The sequence below is a fragment of the Centruroides sculpturatus genome, unplaced genomic scaffold, assembly GCF_000671375.1.
Source record: "Centruroides sculpturatus isolate CEXI.00-Female unplaced genomic scaffold, Cexi_2.0 scaffold344, whole genome shotgun sequence".
Lineage (NCBI taxonomy): Eukaryota > Metazoa > Arthropoda > Arachnida > Scorpiones > Buthidae > Centruroides > Centruroides sculpturatus.
In genome coordinates, this window is record NW_019384558.1 from 268,090 (window position 1) to 280,261 (window position 12,172).

At 28.2% G+C, this 12,172-nt stretch overlaps 1 protein-coding gene across 1 annotated transcript in view; it reads right to left on the reverse strand.

Annotated features, from left to right (window-relative positions):
• The window catches only part of LOC111623917 (serine/threonine-protein kinase MARK1-like), a 142,254-nt gene extending 138,170 nt beyond the window's left edge, over window positions 1-4,084 (reverse strand). The window contains exon 1 of the mRNA XM_023366649.1: window positions 3,659-4,084. The gene's annotated coding sequence lies outside the window, so the exon portion shown is untranslated. The remainder of the gene's footprint in view (window positions 1-3,658) is intronic.
• Between the last annotated feature and the right edge of the window lie 8,088 nt (window positions 4,085-12,172).

A 12,172-nucleotide genomic window follows, 5' to 3' on the forward strand; every position in this document is an offset into this window, starting at 1 on the left:
AAATGGTTTGGTTTATCTTCCGATACGCTGTCGCCAGCGCACTGTTTTTCAGTTATCCAAAGCAAAAGCAATTTCTCAACATGATCTAATGTCTTCAATCTCTGTTTAGAAATTGATTTAATCCCTTTCGCAACGTTAGCAGATTTAATAATGTCTTTATTTTTCACAATTGTCAATATTGTTGTTCTCGGAATACAGTATGCAACAGTTAAATCTTGACCATGCATGCCACCTTCATATTTCTCCATAATCTCTTTCTTCCATTCCATTGTGATTCTAGTCAATTTTTTAGTTTTCTGTTGCTTTTCATTTGCCTTTTTCAATTCATGATTAATAAAAATAATAAAATTTTACTTACAAATTAAAATCAGAAGAAATTTAACAAAGTTATAAACCGTGGCACCGCGAACATCTAGTCCGGTTTAGTACACCGATAGTGCTACTTGTTCATTGAATTCGTATACCGAGCAAAATTTGTTTTGTCCAAACAGGATATATTCCAAATTGGACATATTCTAAAGCAGACGTATACCAAGGTACTATGGTATCACTAATTTTTTTCAAAGTGCTTCAAAACATTTAGCTGTTAGTTTGATCACAAAATTTCAGATTGATTAGGCTTATATAGTAAATTATACCATATCATTAGAGCAGGAAGTTAAAATAATGGTGATAAAATAAAAAATAAATTTTAATATTAATTGAAATCAATTTCAACTAATAATTTAAACAATTTCAGATCATCATCTTATATAAGTATGAAATCAAGTTATAATATAAAATAAATCCAAAATGTTTTAACTTTTTGAATTATAATTTAAAACATTCAAAAACTTCAAGTTTGAATTTCTTTTACATTTAATTATTTTTATCCAAATGCAATGATATTTTATTATGAAACGATGAAGAATTTTCAGGCAAATATAATATATAATGAATTCACATATAATATTTCACAAAAATTTCTCATTCCAGGAAATTTTTTATTGAACTGTATATGAATGTATTTTATGCTGTTTATACTGCTATACTGTATATTTTTGTATTTTATACTGTTAAATACATTTTGTGTGAAATTGAATATTTCTTAATATGTATTAGGACCTATTAATTTTCATAAATTTTTTAGAGTATTTACAGAGTAATTACATTATCATATTTCAAATTGTTTATTTTTTTGTCAGAATAATTTATGTTTAAAATTAAAATATAAGTTGTAATGTAGCATAATTTCCAGCAGTTACACATGCTTATTTTACACTGTCATTGGCAAATTAGATAACAATGATTTTTATTTTTAATTCATCATCCTTCCAAATAAGGTTATCAAATACTTACATTAACTTTTGAAATAAAGATGTTGAATTAATTAAACATTATTCATATTACTACTCACATACTATCATGAGTTTATATATATGTTAAAAGATTATAATAAAATTAATGTTTTGAAAATACCTGTACTTGCAAAATATAAATATATAATGTTGTTTTATAACTGTTATTCCTAAGTGAAAGTTATTAACAAATAGACTATGTATTTATTTTCTAATTTAAATATTAAAGAAAATGTTTTATTTTGCAAAGACAATTCATTAAACTGGTAATCAAACATATTTTAGATATAAGCAGATAACAAGAAATAATGAGATAAGTAAAATCAAAAAATGATTATTACCAGAATAAATATTCCTAGCACTTCTTATATCACATCACTCATGAAATGAATTGTTAATCAATATCCACTTTATGATTATTCTGCAAACTAACCTTAGGCCTATAACAGTAATCATTAAAATTTGAAAATAAATTTTATTTGAAAAAATGTTATTTAAATTATCTCAATAAAATCTAACACTTATTTAATATTCTACAATCAAAAAGCAGCTGAAGATTCACATTATATTAAACAAATTATATTTTTAGCAAAATATTTCCTTGTTATTAAAGCATATATTCCTAAAAAGAAGCATATTAAAAACTGGTTCAAACATTATTTAATGCAACTTTTAAATTGAAATACTATCTGTAAACAACATATTACATAAATTCTGTACAGGTTACTGAAATTTTTTTAAACATTTCCAATTTCATACAATAGATAATATTTGAATGCAGCTGAAACTGTTTTTTCTGGCATTACAAAGTTACTTATAATTTTGAAATTCAGTAGAGCACAAACAATACTCTTAAATGAACTTAACATTTTTTAATTTAATCTATACAATTTAATGTAACATAATGAATACTACAGTACATTATAGTCAATAAAGGGAAAAAGTATGTAAAAATTTCAGATTAATAAGCAATTAAAATAAAATTTAAAATAACTTTTAATGAATCTTTTAGTAAAGTTTCAAATACTTTTCATAATTACAAAGATCATACACTAAATATTTTATTTATTTATTCATTTTTGCATTCTAAATAACTTTTCTACAACAAGAATATAATTTTAATTTTTAAGAAATGTCATAACAGTCTATTATGTTCTTTATATATACTGAAAAATTATTTTATGTTATCTGAAATAACTATCAAAACAAATAATATATTAATATGGATTATTTTATAAATACTGTTTACAATATATTCTTTAGGTATATTGTGTACTTTCATTTAAATTAATTAATTTTTCAAAAATAGAGGTCTATAAATTAATTTAGTGTTCATTTAACTTAAAAAAATCATATAAAGAACATATGAAGTTTTCAAAACTGTTTGAATATATCAATGTAATTATTTTTTTTTATAGTGTTTCATAATGTAAACTTAGCATAATTTATTTAACAAGATCAAATATTCATGCATTGTTTTTCATTCTTTTCAATTTGAAAATTGAATTTGCATTAATTTTCTCGTCATAAAATATTATAAAAAGGGCTTTTCATCTTAAAAATGTGTTCATTTTCTTAAATACTTGAAATCATTTTATAATTTTTGTAATATATCAACTTCAGTTATTGACTTTATATGCAAAAAATACACAAATCAGTGATATAACAAGGTCAACTGGGCATAGAATCAGTGCCTAAAATGATCTGACAATGTCAATCCTGACCTAGTTACTCTGACAACATACCACAATCAAAACTCTTTAAATTTAAACTTAATAGTTTGTGTCTGAGCAGTGTAAAAGAATTTAAACATGTAGCATCAGGTTGAATACATCTTTATCAATATATATATATAATTTTTTTAAATTCATTTAATAAAAGACATTAAAGAAAAAATTATATCATTAATTTGGCATTTAAATTTATATTAAAATAAAAATAAAAACAATTGTTTCTAAATATAATTAATAACATAATGGAAACCATTACTTACATAGATGAATGGAAGAATTTTTTTTAACTTTAACAAAAGAAATTTAAAACACTTTTCAATCGGTATGACTTACAAATTTTATTGATATAGCTCCATTTATAATCGGAAATCACAAAAGCGAAACGGAATAAGTAATTCCATCCATCAAACAAGATTCACCATTGATGGAATTTATTAACCATTAATTTTTGCCTAACGACAAAAATAATACGAACCATCGATGTTTATTAAAAGTTATATAGATTATAATGAACTGATTAAAATCAAATAAATCAATGTATAAACATGTATAAATGCAAAAATTTTGCTTTCAGAGATTGATGCTTACCTTTTAAGCCAGAGCGTCGGACTTCCCTTTAGGGTTAACTTAATTGGCTCTCATCCATAAATATACATACATGTTATAGTTTATATGTTACACGTGTCAACAATATAACACATAAGTTTTCATATAATTCCACCAACGATGATTTCGAGACATAATTGTTCTAATAAATGTAAAATCCTTTTCAGACTTCTTTACTGGAAACGAGGACAAGACGTCGCGACCGGTCGACCGAAGCGCCCCCTGGATGGTTCAAAAGACGTCATAACATCGAAGATTTAAAGTAATTAAACTTATAAAAAATAAGGTTCATAACGAATATAATAACTTATATGTATCGTCCGAACATCTCTAACTCGCAAACGCTGACTTTACTTCCTTAACTCGAAAATATGGCGGACGAACTGTTCACACCTTATCGACCACGAAAAACTGGTAACTACAGATATGCGCAATAGTATTGAAGTTATCGTCCAATTCGCAAAAATATACCAAACTTTATACAATTTATTTATATATGATAAATTTATATTATTAATAAATCAAAATTAGAAGATTTTATTGCGATTTATGTAAAACATGNCTCCCAGCGGTTCCAAATTATTTAAATTAATTAATATATTTATAATTATTAATTTTAATAAGAGATGGCGCCTAACGCTTACCTCTAGTGCCAAATTAATTACGTAATTTATTTAGAATTTAGCATTAAAATAGCCCGATTAATTTACGGCATTCGGTTGGTGTCTTATTAAATTTCAAATCTGATATCAATCATAAACAAATTCTGCATAGCAATGATAATTGAATTTGCTCTTATTACAACACAAAATGAATTTGTATATTTGATTTTATAAATTATGGTAAAATATCTATGGAAGTCAAAGATTCTATCCTCATACTATTAATACTGACATAGTTGAACTTTCCAAGAGTATAACAACAACCAAATAATCAACTGTGATGTATATGAAATCACTTTTGCTATCTCATTAGTATTTGGTGTCCAACCTGGTACAATTTGACATGATCATAGATAAATGAATTCTCATTTGTTGAAAATATTATTTTAATTCACCTAAATTAGAACATTTTTCACAGATACCATTTAAAGGTGTTGTTGGAAAAATTAAAACCTTTGCCACTTGCTCCAAATAATAATTTGAAATACAGTCAACCCCTATAACACTGTTGATAATTCTGCTTTATATAAATTCCATGTTGTACAAGTCACTTAGATTTTTCAAATACATGTGCCAGGCTGTGAATGGCTCACGTATTTGTAAAATCTACGTGACTCGTACAACATGGAATTCATATACAATGGAATTATCAACAGTGTTATAGGGGGATTGACTGTATATTTAAAGGATTATTTTCAAATTTATCTTTCTATTTATTTCTCAACTATAGAGAATCCATATGCAATGTTTTCCATCTTATGGTCTTCTACAGATAAATACATTGTAAACAAGTGAATTAATGTAACTTTAAAAAACATACAAAGTGAAAACACCAGTGATATCTCCAAAAACATACCTGTAAGGATACAGGTACAGAAACTGCCATCAAGAATGCATAGATCAATCGTTTTCAAATTATTATCGTTTTATCTTAGATATACATGAAATACAATAAAGTATGAAACCTTCATTCAAAGACTATGTTTTACATTAATAATTATTTTGCTATGGAAAATCATGATATCAGGGACATCAAGTAATCATTCCAACATAAAAAAGCTATAGCGGTGATGTCAAGAATTTTTATTATATACAGTTTTTGTTTCGACGCCAATGTCATTTTTAATAAAACAATATTTTGGTTTTTCAAATGCACAACTTGACAGTGCATTCATTACAGATCACAATTCCTTTCACTGTTGCTTTAAAGTGTATATAATGTGATAATTCTTTCAAACTGTTTATAATGAAATAAACTTTTAGAATAATTAGTAATGAAATAAATCTGTAATGCACCACCAAGTGTGCAATTGAAATCCAAAATATTGTTTTATTAAAAAATGACATTAACATCAATACCAAAACTGTATGTGATGAAAATTCTTGACACCACTATTACAGCTTTTGGTGTCAGAATGATTACTTGACATCTCTGATATCATGACTTTCCTTAGCAAAATAATTATGAATGTAAAACATAGTTTTTGAATGAAGGTTTCACACTGTATTATGTTTCATGTACATCTAAGATAAAACTAATAATTTGAAAACGATTGATCTATGCATACTTGATGACAGTTTCTATACCTGTAAAATTTACACGTATATTTTTGGAGATTATATATAATGAAATACTGTATTACACACATATCCATAATTTAAGAAATTTGCTTTATAAGGTGATTATGGCCCATTCAGCTGCAAGAAACACATTTTAAGAGGGTGAACATGACATAGGAAGACAAAGTTCAGCAAGAAAAGTTTGGTTTCACCTTACCCATTGGGAAAAAAAGGAAAAATAAAATGGATATGGGCTGTCCCAGTGTGACAGCATAAGTGGTGTCATGAATTCCGCATGACACCACTTGTGCTATGATGTCACACTATGGTCCTATGAAACTTATTGTGTGTATGGTTGCCATGAATGGCAATACATGCTACACAGCAGTTTGGCGGACTGTTTATAATGTTGTCCAACAGTTTCTGAAGTAATGAATTTCACTCTTGCATAAATATTCTTTGGAGCTCTGTAGTACTCCGTGGTGGAGGATATGTTGCAACCCTGCGACCAAGGGCATCCTATATGTTCTATGGGGTTTAAGTGTGGTGAACAGGGTGACCAGTCCAGATGCTTTATATTCTCAATTTCCAGGTATTCCTGAATCAAGCCAGACTTATGAGGGCAATTATCGTCCATTAAAATGAACCCAAGCTTCTCTAAATACCTGTATATACTGCTGCAGGTTGACATCCCTACAAATCTGGCTTGTTACAATACACATTCGAACACATGCAATGGTATATGAGACCCTGACATGATACCACTCCATACAAAGGATCCTCCAGAATCTTCCAGAACAATGGTATTCAATGGTGTGAGAAGAATTTCAATGTGTCCCTGAGATCTGTCAGACATATACTTGTTAGCTATTAGTCCAGGGGTGGCCAACAGTTTTTGCCCCTGGGCTGAACCAGAGGCTGCCCTACGAAGATTTTGAGGTGATGCAAGATCTCATTGTGGTGTCACCCCATAGACACTAAATTGTACATAGAGATTACAGATACATTTTTCACATTATCATGCTGTACCAACATTCTATTATCATGCTGTACTTAAGAGATTTGTAATGGAGGGTTAACTCTAAACGCACTGAGTTGTTGACTTTTTTTTAAGGCATCATTTTTCATTGGGTTATTCAAACTTGAGTAGGTAATATTGAAAGATTAATCGCGGGCCACATAAATTCATTAGACAGGCCATATGTTGGCCATGCCTGTATTAGTCTATAGACTAACAGAACTAGACTGTAATCAATAAATAGTACAGTGACACATTATTATGAAGTCCATGCAAGGTGCTCAATATATTGTGTTCTGCAAATCAGTATGTGCTGTGCAGTTAAAGGAATGTATACTGCAGGCCACCTTGCATATAGGTCAATGTCCTGTAGTCATCTGTAAATCGTTTGCACAGACAAAACGATCTGATGATGCTGAAAGGCCTATAAGCAGTTTGCTTGTGGCATCAGGCACTTATGGCCATATATCAGTTGTGATACATGGATGGCCTTCACTGTATCGCCTTCAAACATCTTGGACATATTGGTACCATCACCAAAGCCTACATATTGAATTTCTGTGACACCTGTCTGAATTTGACCAACCTCTAATCTCCTGCCAAACATAATGTCATTAATATGTCTTCTTTAAGCCATAATTACTGCCTATAAATAATCTTTTGCAGTTTCAAGACAATAACAACATTTGCACATGCAATGCAATAATGAACTCTTAGAATGTCAATTGCCCGAACTGATGGAAAATGTTTTTACACCAACTCCCTTGTTTGTGGCAAGGTATGTGTAAATTTAAAAATTAAACTGATAAAGGAATCAGTTTAATTTTTAAATTTACACACACCTCGCCACAAACATTTCTACAGGCATTTTGTTCCTTTTAAGCAGCAGCTAATATATGTACTTCTGAATACCTTAAATTATTATACGTAAGTATTTTTCTATGTATGTATGTCTCTTTAGTTCAACATTAAGTATGGTAGACTATCATTACAGCTTTCAGATTAGACACTTCTTTTATTGTTTCCACATATGCATTTCAGACTTATATAAATGTTAAGTCCCTCTTCAGTGCAATACTATGCTTCTGTCTTCTAAAACCACGGTGTATAACGGGTAACATTGTAAAGATTTTAAAATACAGCCATTAAAAACAGCACAAATACATTTTCCAACATTAATATGGAAAACCTGTTTTCTCGATCCATTTGTTTCCAAGAAGGACTTAATGTTTATATAAGTCCGAAATGCATATGTGGAAACAATAAAAGAAGTGTCTAACCTGAAAGCCGTAATGATAGTCTACCGAACTTAATGTTGGATTAAAGAGACATACATACATACATAAAACATAATAATAGCTACCAAAAGTGATATTTATAAGTATTTTTGTATATATAATAAATTTTTGTTATTTAATTTGACTTGGGCATCTTTAAACACAAATTCTTGGGTGTCATTTATATTATGTGAATGTCACTTAACATGGTTCTTATTTATTAATGTGATTTAAATTCAACTGTAGCACATACCAAAAAAACAGTAGTAGTATCTTTATCACATGTTCATTTAAATCTAATTTAAATAGTAACAGCATCAATGATTTGTCATGACATCTAATGACACAAGATGATCTTGGCACCACTAATTTCTGAATCAGTAATCCTGTCGTTGATTGGTCAGGACATCCAAGTTTCTTTAATACAGAAAGTATAGTAATACATAGAAGTGTAAGAATTGTCTTTTAAATGTAAAAATTTTATTGATTAGCTTCTGAAGATAGAATACTATGTTCAAAGTATTTTTTAGTTTGATAATATACTGATAAAGCAGTTGAGCTCATTTATTTTTGTTTTTTTTTAATTTTTGATTATTATTATTAAATTATTTTCATAGTCTATTAATGCATTATCATAATACTGATTTTAAAACTATTTAATTATTATTTTTCTTATTAATTTTAAAATCAATAAAAATTCTTCAAAAATAAAATTGAATTCTTATTAATACAGCTATACCTCGCCTTACGTCAGTAATTGGTTCCAGGAGAGGCGACTTAAGTCGAATTTACTTGTCACTAGTCTAAACCAGAAATAACCGTTCCCCATTCTGTATTTTATTTATAAATGCATTTTTAATAATATATGGTTAATAAGGACCTATTTTAAGCTTATGTTTGTAAGTAAATCTTACAAACAAATAAATTTTAGTTTTTAATATAGTACAGAAAAAAGTAATCTAAACTTACGAATTCATGTACTGTACATACTTGTAAATGTACATGTTTACAATTTGGTGATGTTTACAGTACATCGCAGACTCTTGATTTGTGAATGTGGTTTGCTCCAAGACATTATAAAATAAGATAGGTTAAATAATAAATTCAGTTATTAAAATTATCTTGAGACAGTAAAAAATAAACTAATTTATATTAAATTTACCAATATCGAGTGGCGTTGACAACAACACCAAACAGTAGATATTGGAGCTACCGTAGAAAACACCAATAGTGAGCACTTAAAGACTGCTAAATAAGACAAAATACAGATATTTTCATGTTTCGTTCTCTAAGATTTATGATGATTATATTAACATTTACTGTAAATGTGCATATTTTAACATGATTTTGTGCTTTAACGCTTTTCTAGTGATATTACGACTTCAATATTTGTGGAGGAAAGACAAAGTCGAATAAAATGACTTAAACTTGATTTTTATTTTTCCATATATTTTTTTGATAAATGATGTATATCTGTATAATGACGTAACTTGAGGTATATCTGTATAAGTAAGAAAGCATTATTTGATAGAAAAATGCTAAAAAAAACACGTGTTTTTTTAATTTAATATTTAAGAAGAAACATTTTTCTCTCTAGTATTTATCAAAATTTTATTATATTTTTTTAAGTANATTGCATATAAAATAATACAGTAAAAATCATTCTTCCAGTTAAGCCTTAATGCTCTTCCTCTCCCCCCGTGGAAAAATTTTGAAAAATCCTTTCTTAGTGTGCGTTTCCATGATGTACCCTAACTGTGTACCAAATTTCACCTCTTTAGGTTCAGCGGTTTGCTCTGGGTGGTAATGAATCAATCACTCAGGACAAATAATTTTATATATTTAGATTGGCACTGCTTTAGAAATTATTCAGAAAGTATATTTAAATAAATAGTATTATTGTATCCTTATCCTGTAACATAAATTATGCTCAAAGAACTTAGTGTTTACATTTATTCATTTTAAAATAATGAAACTGTATGAAATTAATAATAATATTGTTTCAAATGATTTATATCATATTCATAAACAATTTGTATTACATGTACTTGAAATAACTGAGGAATATATATACCTATTAAAGCCAAATGATTGCTGGATTAGATTGGGCTATATTACTGTTATTATTAATGATTAAATATTTTAAATTATTAACAGTAGAAGTAATATAGCCCAATCTAATCCAGTGATCATTTGGTTTTACTGGATTAGAGATGTTTATATTTGTATAATTTGTATATTCCTGTTTAATGAACTAAATAACATACGAATTATTTAGCCAAATCATCAAAATATAGTTTGATGATTTGACTATATATATTATCATCAGATGACATATACACTACTAATCAGAAAATGTTAACTCCATACTTTATCAAATAAGATAGGCCTAATCCTTAACCATTATATTAACAAAAATTAAAAATTTGGAAGCATGTACTAAATATAAACTGATTTATATAATTTTGAATATAAATATTTTATTTTTAATAACAAAAGAACAGAATCTAGAACAAAGAATATTTAAATACAGTGCCATAAGTAACTTTTCACGTGCCCTGTGCAAGATTTTATTTTTTGGCTTCCTCCTTTTTGGAGAAAACAGTTATTTTTTAACTTTAACCAAAAGTATTAAAGAATTGGCCCCCATGACAGTAAAATTTAAAATAAAAATATATTGAAGATATTTTGATACCCTATTTTTTGCCCCCTTTGTCCAGGGCCCTGTGCCTGGGAATCCATTGCACGTACCTAGTTATAGCATTGCATAAGTAAAATGTTACATTTTCAATTATTACTATTATATTACACAAGAATAACCTTTAACAATTATCATAGCTTAATTTATCTAGTAATATTAAAATTTACATATATAGTATCTCCTATTTTTATAAACTAATTGATTCCTAGAAAATCATTGTTAAATGAGCCATTGCAAATTTAACTTTAATTTCATGCAGGCTAACAATTATTTCAAGCAACAAAATTTCTATTCCTGGATATCAACTATTAACTATATAATGTTATGTTGAAATAAGAAACAAAAGAATACAGTACTTAGTATTTCATTTCATCTATATATATAAAATTGCTTGTCCTGACTGACTGACTCACTGATTCATCATCGCCCAAAGCAAACCGCTGGACCTAGAGAGGTGAAATTTGGTACACAGTCAGGGTACGCCATGGCAACGCACACTAAGAAGAGATTTTTAGAAATTCCCCCGCAGGGGGGTGAGGGAGAGCATTAAGGCTTAACCAAAAGAACGGCTTCTACTGTACTATTTTAGATGCGATTTTTTGTTTTTATCTGTGTTTTAGTAGGGTACACCATGGCAACGCACACTAAGAATGGATTTTTCGAAATTCCCCTGCGGGGGGTGAGGGAGAGCATTAAGACTTAACCGGAAAAACGTCTTCTACTGTACTATTTTAGATGCAATTTTTTGTTTTCGACTACGTTTAGTCTTCATTGAGTACTTAGGTGTATTAAACTGATAACATTTCAGACACTGTTATAAATATTTTTATCTATTTAGATTTTAAAAATGTTCGAACCATTTTAAATTTGAATTTGTTATTGCATATTGGTTCGATTATAGAATGATTGTAAACGTTCCAGAAAATTGATCAAATTGAAAATAGTTCGTTTGATTCTCGGCAATTCTCTTCAGAGGTAGGTGTTATATAACAATTACTATGGTTATTGAAATATTGAATGTAAATGGGGTTTGCTTGCAAAACCTTCGCGGACGAAGTCGCAAGTAACAGCTAGTATAATTATAACACAAAGCAAGGGATTTGTAAACTAAGCAGTTATAAAAATAAAGACCCATTAGATTATAATTCTTAAGCAATAGTGAAAATATATATACTTGGTTTATTCAAAAAAAAAAAAAAACTGGAATTATTTTGTTAAAAATAAAGCATTCATTTTGGAAAACAGAATTTTGCAGATATTGTAGGAGTGTTGACTATT